Genomic DNA, 12008 nt, shown 5'->3' with positions numbered 1-12008 from the left:
GTATTAGAGATTTGACTTGAATATGCATTGCCACGTTAAGCACTTTTTATTTAAAAAAAAATTCTATATCAGAATTTATAAGCTCTACGTATGATACGCAAATATCAGATTTTTTTTTGCAGACTAGCCCTTTTCGGTTAATGACAATGTCTTCAGTAAAAAAAATAACTCTTGGTCATGAAATCCTAAGGCAAGGCACTGTTATTTCACTTTCTTTCTTTGAAAAATATTAGTTCAAGGAATATAACCTCCCGTCTAACTCCAATCCAATGTCCAAAATTACAGAGCTCTTAGAAATAACTGATTCACTTTTGTAAAGCGATGAGAAACCAAGTTTTTATTTTTTATCCGTTATGAGCACAGAATCCATTTCAAATCGAGCTATTGAAAGTATAATAAACTGACATTTGATAGCGCTGTTGACTACTAACTAAAACACATTTCGAAAGCAAAGTCCTCTGTTCGGTACCATATACATTTCTCAATGAATCTACATGTTATAACTACTAATAAGCAAACCATTTTGAGGGAAAATAATTCAAGTAAATTAGTTTTGTCGTCTGGTCCAGCTTTTTTTAAATGTGTTGGAAAAACTTTTAACACTTCAGGGGATGTAAAAATATATTTTTTAAAGTGTTTTAGATTGCTCACATTGATGCTTCTTCTTTGTTTTATTTTGCTGCTTACGTACTACCGGTATTCACTGAACGTCTATATCACATGCCTTAATGGGGTTGTGCGGTGTAATTTAGTGATAGCTAGAGAAGTAATATTTTAGTTATTAACGTACTTTTTTTTTTTACCAACATTGTTGAATGTTCTCGAAGTCATTAATTGTATGGATTAATGTGGTCTTTGCCGCAAGTAGAAACATACTGTATTTTAACTATATATTGTCTTAGATTAGTGGACCACAACTTTTAAGTAACTAAAGCAGTTATTTTAGGCCGTGTTTTGATACCGGATTTTATTACAATTTTTATTGAACCTTTAACCCGGCAAGTCAGTTAAGAACAAATTCTTAGTTACAATGACGGCCTACACCGGCCAAACCCTGGTGACGCTGGGCCAATTGTGCGCCAACCTATAGGACTCCAAATCACGGCCGGTTGTGATACAGCCTGAATTCGAACATGGGTGTCTGTAGTGACACCTCTAGCACTGAGATGCAGTGCCTTAGACCACTGCGTCACTCATCAAAAGGACGTTCATGAATAATTTGTCATTGCAATGTTTTAATAGTTTACTTTGTATTTTTCTCTTATTTGTAGTAGTTTATTAAGGGATATCTGCAGTTCGATCAATTAAACACCCCGACACTTTTTTGGTAAACAGCTGAGGGCTCCTGTAAGTGGCAATGAATAGATAGGAGTGTCTGCTAAATGACTAACATTTTAAATGGATGGGGCTGGAGAAATGTAACCACTCAAATTAATTGACAGAACTATTGATACAAACACTGAACATCAATGATATTAAAATTGTAGTTTTAACAATGTTTTGAAGCTATACAGTATTTTCTTGCAATTACATTGTTTACAAAGGAGTAAAACAGGCTTCTGTTTTGGGGTTCTGATAGGGTATGACAGATGAACTAAACTCATGAGACATCTAAGTTCTATTCTTCAATAATTAATTGGTATATATGCTTAATTGAATCAAAGATAACCCCTTTAAATCATAACACAATGTCCTGATCAAAATCAAACACAAAAACATAATACATCTAAAATAATATTTTAGCAAGATAACTTACTGTATGCTTATGGACAGTCATTGCCCTTACAGTCTGTATCTCTAATGAAATTACACAGCCTTTGTCATTTATGAGTACCAGTGCTGCAGTAATAAAACTGGATTTTTTTGGAGGAGAATTTAGAACTGTTCACATCTATGCAAAGTCATTAGTTTGTCATTATCCCTACATTAATTTGAAGGTGAGTAGAGTTTCGGAAGTTGGCCCACGTCTTGGGTACAGCCGAGTACCACACCAGAAGGGGTCGCTATGGTCCGTGCGATTTCCACGACATTGGGCGAGCCAATGGCCCACTGAGAGGTGGCCTGAGCTAATAACGCCAAGGGAGCGAGTGGGGGTGCCCGTTCCTGAAGACTAGACCCCCTCGTCTACAGCGTGGCACGACGCCGAAGAGGGGCGGAGACACTGCGGTTGCCCTCTTGTTGAACCCTTTTCCACGCCTGGAGGTAACCAGGGGGATGGAGAGATGGAAATATGGCACGGGGCGAATGACGTTGTACGACTAGACCAACCCGGGCTAGCTCCGCCCGCGGGAGCAGTCTGACCGAACAGTGACCCGCCCAATCGGGGTCAGAAGTTTAGAAAACGTGTCAACTGAGGCAATAGTTGGTGGGTTAGTTCCGTCACCCCATTCCTCCTGCAAAAAAATAACAGAATTTAAAAAAAATCGGCTTAAGAGATGTAAACCGCAGGCAATTGCAGCACAGTGCAGTCTATGATACTGGAAGTGTGAACTTTGGGTGAACTCTGAGCTTTATTTTCTGATGGGGAGGGCAATGGGGCGGGATGGTGCCCAAATATACAGCAGAATGAGAGAAGGGGAGTGCTAGGCTTAATTTTTTTTGCAAGCTCATCCCCCGGGATTGACCGAAGGTTGACCAAATCAGGTGGGGTTGTTGTGGTGCGGGGTAAACTAGTAATGTTAAAGATGTGCTGCTGTGACGGTGCAGCCTAGCGTAGTGTTGTTGTGGTGCGGGGTAAACTAGTAATGTTAAAGATGTGACGGTGCAGCCTAGCGTAGTGTTGTTGTGGTGCGGGGTAAACTAGTAATGTTAAAGATGTGCTGCTGTGACGGTGCAGCCTAGCGTAGTGTTGTTGTGGTCGAGCAGCACAGGATGGAACCATGTTCTACCTATAGAGCCTTTTATTGGCAATAGGAGCCATGTTCTGCCTGTACGGTGCCTTCGGGAAAGTATTCAGACCCCTTGACTTTTACACATTTTGTTACGTTACAGCCTTATTCTAAATTTCATTAAATCGTTTTTTTTTTACTCATGAATCTACACACAATACCCTATGACGAGAAAGCAAAAACATTTTTCTGAAAATGTATGAAAAATACAAAACTGAAATATATTTACATAAGTATTCAGACCCTTTACTCAGTCCTTTGTTGAAGCATCTTTGACAGCGATTACACTCTTCTCTGCAGATCCCCTCAAGCTCTGTCAGGGTGGATGGGGAGCGTGCACTAAACACCTATTTTCAGGTCTCTCCAGAGATGTTCAATCGAGGTTCAAGTCCGGGCTCTGGCTGGGCCACTCAAGGACATTCAGAGACTATGTGCTTAGGGTCATTGTCCTGTTAGAAGGTGAACCTTCACCCCAGTCTGAGGTCCTGAGCACTCTGGAGAAGGTTTTCATCAAGGATCTCTCTGTACTTCGCTCCATTCATCTTTCCCTCGATCCTGACTATTCTCCCAGTCCCTGCCACTGAAAAACATCCCCACAGCATGATGCTGCCACCACCATGCTTCACCGTAGGGATGATGCCAGGTTTCCTCCAGACGTGATGCTTGGCAATCAGGCCAAAGAGGTCAATCTTGGTTTCATCAGACCAGAGCTTCTTGTTTCTCATGGTCTGAGAGTCTTAAGGTGCATTTTGGCAAACTCCAAGCGCTCTGTCATGTGCCTTCTGTCTGGTCATTGTACCATAAAGGCCTGATTGGTGGAGTGCTGCAGAGATGGTTGTCCTTCTGGAAGGTTCTCCCATCTCCACAGAGGAACTCTGGAGTTCTGTCAGTGACCATAGAGTTCTCGGACACCTCCGTGACCAAGTCCCATCTCCCCCGATTGCTCAGTTTGGCTGTGCGGCCAGCTCTTGGAAGAGTCTTGGTGGTACTAAATTTCTACCATTTAAGAATTATGGAGGCTACTGTGTTCTTGGGGACCTTCAATGCTGCAGAAATGCTTTGGTACCCTTCCCCAGATCTGTGCCTCAGCACAATCCTGAATCGGAGCTCTACGGACAATTCTTTCAACCTCATGGCTTGGTTTTTTGCTCCGACATGCAGTGTCAACAGTGGGACATTATATATTCAGGTGTGTGTTTCTCCAAATAATTTCCAATCAATTTCATTTACCACAGGTGTACTCCACTCAAGTTGTAGAAACATCTCAAGGATCATCAATGGAAACGAGATGCACCTGAGCTCAATTTCAAGTCTCTGAGCAAAGTTGAATATTTCTGTAAATAAGCTATTTCTGATTCTGATGAGTCTTCGTTTTGTCTTTATGGGGTAGTGTGTGTAGATTGATGAGGATTTTTTTTATTTAATCCATTTTAGAAAAAGGTTGTAAAGTAACAAAGTGTGGAAAATAAGTCAAGGGGTCTGAATACTTTTCAAAGCACTGTAGAACCTTTAATTGGCAATTGGAGCCTTGAGTATCAACATAACCCTGCATTTCTATATCTCTCTACCTATATAACTCACTATTATCACCATAACCCTGCATTTCTATATCTCTCTACCTATATAACTCACTATTATCACCGTAACCCTGCATTTCTATATCTCTCTACCTATATAACTCCATAACCATAGTCCTCCCGGGTGGCACAGTGGTCTAGGGCACTGCATCGCAGTGCTAGCTGCGCCACCAGAGTCTCTGGGTTCGCGCCCAGGCTGTGCTGGGTTCGCGCCCAGGCTCTGTCGCAGCCGGTCGCAACCGGGAGGTCCGTGGGGCGACGCACAATTGGCATAGCGTCGTCCGGGTTAGGGAGGGTTTGGCCGGTAGTGATATCCTTGTCTCAGTATGTAAAATGTAATAAAATGTATGCACTCTACTGTAAGTCGCTTTGGATAAGAGCATCTGCTAAATGACTAAAATTTAAATGTAAATAACCCTGCATTTCTATATCTCTCTACCTATATAACTCACTATTATCACCATAACCCTGCATTTCTATATCTCTCTACCTATATAACTTACTATTATCACCATAACCCTGCATTTCTATATCTCTCTACCTATATAACTCACTGTCACCATAACGCTCAATTTCTACCAGAAGGGGTCGATATGGCCCATGCGATTCCACCGACGCTGACCAAGCCGACGGCCTACAGAGGTGGCTTGAGCAAATAACGCCAAGGGAGCGAGGACCGGGGTGCCCATCCCTGAAGACCAGACCCCCTCGTCTACAGCATGGCATGTCGCCGAAAAGGGCGGAGCCACTGTGGTTGCACTCTTGTTGAACCCTTTTCCACGCCGGGGGGTAACGTGGATAGAGGGATGGACTTATGACAGGGGGCGAATGACGTTGTAGTGTTGTACTACTAGACCAACCCGGGCTAGCTCCGCCCGCGGGAGCAGTCTGACCGAACAGTGACCCACCCGATCAGGGTCAGAAGTTTAGAAAATGTGTCGACTGAGGCAATAGTTGGTGGGTTAGTTCCGTCACCCCATTCCCCCCGCAAAAAAATAAAATAAAAAATTGGGTTAAGAGACTTAAACAGAAGGCAATTGCAACACAGTGCAGTCTATGATACTGGAAGTGTGAACTTTGGGTGAACTCTTGAGCTTTGTTTTCCGACGGAGAGGGCAATGGGGCAGGTTGGGGTCGGCGGCAGGGCATCTGGGAGGGGGGGGGCCCAAATATGCAGAACGATGAGAGGATGGGAGTGGTGGACTTAATTTTTTTTGCAAGCTCATCCCCCGGGATTGACCGAAGATTGACCGAATCAGGTGGGGTTGTTGTGGTACGGGGTAAACTAGTAATGTTAAAGATGTGCTGCTGTGACGGTGCAGCCTAGCGTAGTGTTGTTGTGGTGCGGGGTAAACTAGTAATGTTAAAGATGTGACGGTGCAGCCTAGCGTAGTGTTGTTGTGGTGCGGGGTAAACTAGTAATGTTAAAGATGTGCTGCTGTGACGGTGCAGCCTAGCGTAGTGTTGTTGTGGTCGAGCAGCACAGGATGGAACCATGTTCTACCTATAGAGCCTTTTATTGGCAATAGGAGCCATGTTCTGCCTGTACGGTGCCTTCAGGAAAGTATTCAGACCCCTTGACTTTTACACATTTTGTTACGTCACAGCCTTATTCTAAAAGGGATTAAATTGTTTTTTTCCCCCTCATCAATCGACACACAATACCCCATAATGACAAAACCATTCTTTTTATACATTTTTATACATTATAAAAATAAAAAAATACCAAACTGAAATATCACATTTACATAAGTATTCAGACCCTTTACTCAGTACTTTGTTGAAGTACCTTTGGCAGCGATTACAGCCTCAACTCTTCTTGGGTATGATATTTACAAGCTTGGCATACCTTTATTTGAGGAGTTTATCCCATTATTTTCTGCAGATCCTCTCAAGCTCTGTCAGGTTGGATGGGGAACGTCACTGCACAGCTATTTTCATGTCTCTCCAGAGATGTTCGATCGAGGTTCAAGTCCGGGCTCTGGCTGGGCCACTCAAGGACATTCAGAGACTTGTCCCGAAGTCTTTCCTGTGTTGTCTTGGCTAAGTGCTTAGGGTCATTGTACTGTTGAAAGGTGAACGTTCGCCCCAGTCTGAGGTCCTGAGCGCTCTGGAGAAGGTTTCATCAAGGATCTCTCTGTACTTTGCTCTGTTCATCTTTCCCTAGATTCTGGCTAGTCTCCCAGTCCCTGCCCCTGAAAAGCTTCCCCACAGAATGATGCTGCCACCACCATGATTCAGCGTAGGGATGGTGCCAGGTTTCCTCCAGACGTGACGCTTCGCATTCAAGCCAAAGAGTTTAATTTTGGTTTCATCAGGCTACCCCAGATCTGGTAGGCCGTCATTGTAAATCTGAATTTGTTGTGGCAGCTTCATTAAATAGTACCCGCAAAACACCAGTCTCAACGTCAACAGTGAAGAGGCGACTTCGGGATGCTGGCCTTCTAGGCAGAGTTCCTCTGTCCAGTGTCTGTGTTCTTTTGCCCATCTTAATCTTTTCTTTTTATTGGCCAGTCTGAGATATGGGTTTTTCTTTGCAACTCTGCCTAGAAGGTCAACATCCGTTGTACGAGATCTTCAGTTTCTTGGCAATTTATCGCATGGAATAGCCTTCATTTCTCAGGATAAGAATAGACTGACGAGTTTTAGAAGTTATTTGTTTCTGGCCATTTTGAGCCTGTAATCGAACTCACAAATGCTGATGCTCCAGATACTCAACTCGTCCAAAAAGGCCAGTTTTATTGCTTCTTTAATCAAGACAACAGTTTTCAGCTGTGCTAACATAATTGCAAAAGGGTTTTCTAATGATCAGTTAGCCTTTTAAAATGATAAATTTGGATTAGCTAACACAACGTGCCATTGGAACACAGGAGTGATGGTTGCTGATAATGGGCGCCTATGTAGATATTTAATTAAAAATCTGCCGTTTCCAGCTACAAGTCATTTACAAAATTAACAATGTCTACACTGTATTTCTGATCAATTTGATGTTATTTTAATGGACATAAAATGTGCTTTTCTTTAAAAAACAAGGACATTTCTAAGTAATCCCAAACTTTTGAACGGTAGTGTATATAACACACTATCACCATAACACTCAATTTCTACATCTCTCTACCTATATAACTCACTGTTATCACCATAACCCTCTATTTCTAGAGTGAAATGTGAATTCACGTCACATTCAGTTGATAGTTGAACATTTTTAGGATAAAAGTTTGAAAAACACAATTCCGATTCTATTGTTGTTCATGTTGATTCCGAGTCCTGCGAGTCCGAGTCCGAGTCCTCTTGTAATGCCCTTATGTTGTGAAATTGCCCCTGGTGCTGTTTGACATTTGAACTGATCTTGACATCCTTTTGGCCTGTCAGTAAAGTACAACAGTCATGTGTTTTTTTTCCAACTGGATGGCTGATCGTGTCCACACTCCATAGCCCACGCAGCAGCAGACACCCAGGGCTGTATTCCCCCCATAGCTGGCCACATCTCGTACAGATGGCCCTGTCTTTTCAGATGGGGTCACGGTTGAGTCCTCTCATGTTTCCTTAAATAACAAATATCTTCCATCCTGCCTCCTGTATATCACTTAACCCCTTAACCACCCCCCCCCACTCCACTCTCCACATAGATGACCCCAGCTCCCCTTAACCAGCCCCCACACTCTCCACGTAGATGACCCCAGCTCCCCTTAACACTCTCCACATAGATGACCCCAGCTCCACTTAACCAGCCCCCACATTCTCCACATAGATGACCTCAGCTCCCCTTAACCAGCCCCCCCCCCCACTCTCCACCTAGATGACCCCAGCACCCCTTAACACTCTCCACATAGATGACCCCAGCTCCACTTAACCAGCCCCCCCCCCCCCCCCCCCCCCACTCTCCACATAGATGACCCCAGCTCCCCTTAGCCAGCCCCTCCACTCTCCACATAGATGACTCCAACATCCCAACAGGTGATGTGTGCCAAAACTCTGCCGCCACACGGCGGATCACATCTCTACCACAAACAATAACAGAGGGGATCGGGGTCAGTTATGTCACTCTCCTCCACCCTCCTCCTTTGTCAGAAAAACAATATAATGTTCTTAAGGACATTGTGTACAACCAAAGCCTCACACCACCTCCACCCCATCACGCCATCCTGCACCAACCTCCTCATTCACCCAACTTTTGTTTTGTGATGGCTGCCCACCCACTCCCCTCCCTCTGCCTGGCTTGCCCCTCGTTGGTCACCCTCCCCCCCCCCCCTTTCCCTTCCATCCCAGGGATTACTGCCGCGTCTGTATCGCCAGTGCAAGGCTGTAGTGCTAAGCTGATGGGTGCCCTGCTCAGTGAGGCGCCGGGATTGTTAACCCTGATTAACGTGATGTGGCGTTCAGTGGAGAAACAGTGTGAAAATCAAGCGTATGTTGTGACCCAGTGCCCTGCCACTGAACCGAGGGAAAATTGGGCAGAGGGAGGGTGGCAGGGGAATGGAGCGAGAGAGAGCAAGGCTAAGTGTGTGTATTTGAGAGAAAGAGAGAGAGAGATACAGTTAGTAGTCCTGCTGTAACGAGAGCCGTAAGAAAAAAACAAGACAGAGACACGCACAGAAATGTCCTCGTTTGATGTTTTGTCCGATTGCGGAAAAGCAGAAGCAACTGCCTGCTGTCAGCAATGATAACAATTCAGAATGGTAAAACACAAGTTTTTATGATTTTCAAGGTCACTCTTATGGAATGTGGTGGAGCATTGCGGTGCATCAGAGGATGTCAATTAAAGATTCAATCATATCTGTACTTGATTACTGTTACGGTGGACTGGATGGGTTGCTATGGAAGACTGGATGGGTTGCTATGGTTGATTAGATGGGTTGCTATGGTAGACTGGATGGGTTGCTATGGTAGACTGGATGGGTTGTTATGGTTGACTGGATGGGTTGCTATGGTAGACTGGATGGGTTGTTATGGTAGACTGGATGGGTTGCTATGGTAGACTGGATGGGTTGCTATGGTAGACTGGATGGGTTGCTATGGTAGACTGGATGGGTTGCTATGGTAGACTGGATGGGTAGTTATGGTAGACTGGATGGGTTGCTATGGTAGACTGGATGGGTTGCTATGGTAGACTGGATGGGTTGCTATGGTAGACTGGATGGGTTGCTATGGTAGACTGGATGGGTTGTTATGGTAGACTGGATGGGTTGCTATGGTAGACTGGATGGGTTGCTATGGTAGACTGGATGGGTTGCTATGGTAGACTGGATGGGTTGCTATGGTAGACTGGATGGGTTGCTATGACAGACTGGATGGGTTGTTATGGTAGACTGGATGGGTTGCTATGGTAGACTGGATGGGTTGTTATGGTAGACTGGATGGGTTGCTATGGTAGACTGGATGGGTTGCTATGGTAGACTGGATGGGTTGCTATGGTAGACTGGATGGGTTGTTATGGTAGACTGGATGGGTTGTTATGGTAGACTGGATGGGTTGTTATGGTAGACTGGATGGGTTGCTATGGTAGACTGGATGGGTTGCTATGGTAGACTGGATGGGTTGCTATGGTAGACTGGATGGGTTGTTATGGTAGACTGGATGGGTTGCTATGACAGACTGGATGGGTTGCTATGGTAGACTGGATGGGTTGCTATGGTAGACTGGATGGGTTGCTATGGTAGACTGGATGGGTTGCTATGGTAGACTGGATGGGTTGTTATGGTAGACTGGATGGGTTGTTATGGTAGACTGGATGGGTTGCTATGGTAGACTGGATGGGTTGCTATGATAGACTGGATGGGTTGCTATGGTAGACTGGATGGGTTGCTATGGTAGACTGGATGGGTTGCTATGATAGACTGGATGGGTTGCTATGGTAGACTGGATGGGTTGCTATGGTAGACTGGATGGGTTGCTATGGTAGACTGGATGGGTTGCTATGACAGACTGGATGGGTTGTTATGGTAGACTGGATGGGTTGCTATGGTAGACTGGATGGGTTGCTATGGTAGACTGGATGGGTTGTTATGGTAGACTGGATGGGTTGTTATGGTTGATTAGATGGGTTGCTATGGTTGATTAGATGGGTTGCTATGGTAGACTGGATGGGTTGCTATGGTAGACTGGATGGGTTGCTATGGTAGACTGGATGGGTTGCTATGGTAGACTGGATGGGTTGCTATGATAGACTGGATGGGTTGCTATGGTTGACTGGATGGGTTGCTATGGTTGACTGGATGGGTTGCTATGGTTGACTGGAAGGGTTGCTATGGTTGACTGGATGGGTTGCTATGGTTGATTGGAAGGGTTGCTATGGTAGACTGGAAGGGTTGCTATGGTTGATTGGATGGGTTTGCTATGGTAGACTGGAAGGGTTGCTATGGTAGACTGGAAGTGTTGCTATGGTAGACTGGAAGGGTTGCTATGGTTGATTGGATAGGTTGCTATGGTTGATTGGATAGGTTGCTATGGTAGACTGGAAGGGTTGCTATGGTAGACTGGATGGGTAGAGATAGATAAGTGATGCGTACTGGTAACTGGAGCAGAAAATGAATCACGGAAAAATAATGTAATGTCTGTTTTCACTTAACTCATTGTACTTAATGGATTCGTTCCTATATTGTCCGTTGGGAACGAATTGCAAGTTAATATAATCATGTGCTACTGTACTGTATAAATAGCCATGAATTTCATCAGAGCAAACGGAGGGTGATTTGTGTTCTTCTGCAGAAAGCTGAAATCCAACCTCGTGTTTACTGTACGAATCAATGGGAATGGTGGATGGCATTCTACCTTCATACAGTTGAAGTCGGAAGTTTACGTAAACTTAGGTTGGAGTCATCAAAACTCATTTTTCAACCACTCCACAAATTTCTTGTTAACAAACTATAGTTTTGGCAAGTTTTGGCAAGTGTGACGACCCTCCCACTCTGTCTGCCGTATTCTCTCTTTGTTCTTGTTTCCTTATTAGGATGCCGGTGGGCGGAGTTGGGAGGGTCGTCAGCTACATGGGAAACACCTGGGCCCAGTGTGTCCCAGGATAAATACACTACTTCCCCATTCATGGAGGAGACTCTCTCCATGCAGACACCGTCATAGATTTGGTTGTGTTTCTTGGTGTTTTTTTGGTTGTTTGCTTTAGTATCTTTCAACACCCTGCATTATCACATTCATGCATGCAAAACACTCACTTACACTACTGATTACTGATTACACACACCATTGTATATTATACCTAGTTACTTTATTTAATAAATATATATTTTGTTACTCCTTATCTCCACGTTGTCTCCCTTTTGTTACGGGCTTTGAGCCGGTTCGTGACACAAGCATGACACAAGTAATTTTTCCAACAATTGTTTACAGACAGATTATTTCACTTATAATTGTCACGACTTCCGCCGAAGTCGGTCCCTCTCCTTGTTCGGAGAGGGATCGGCGGTCGACGCCACCGGTCTTCTAGTCACCGCCGATCCACTTTTAATTTTCCATTTGTTTTGTATTAGTCTTACACACCTGGTTTCACTCACCCAATTACCTGTTTATTATTTAACCCGCTGTTTCC

The sequence above is a fragment of the Salvelinus fontinalis genome, chromosome 12 (assembly GCF_029448725.1).
Source record: "Salvelinus fontinalis isolate EN_2023a chromosome 12, ASM2944872v1, whole genome shotgun sequence".
Classification (NCBI taxonomy): domain Eukaryota; kingdom Metazoa; phylum Chordata; class Actinopteri; order Salmoniformes; family Salmonidae; genus Salvelinus; species Salvelinus fontinalis.
The sequence above is the reverse complement of the archived record's forward strand: the minus strand, read 5'-3'. Positions refer to the sequence as shown.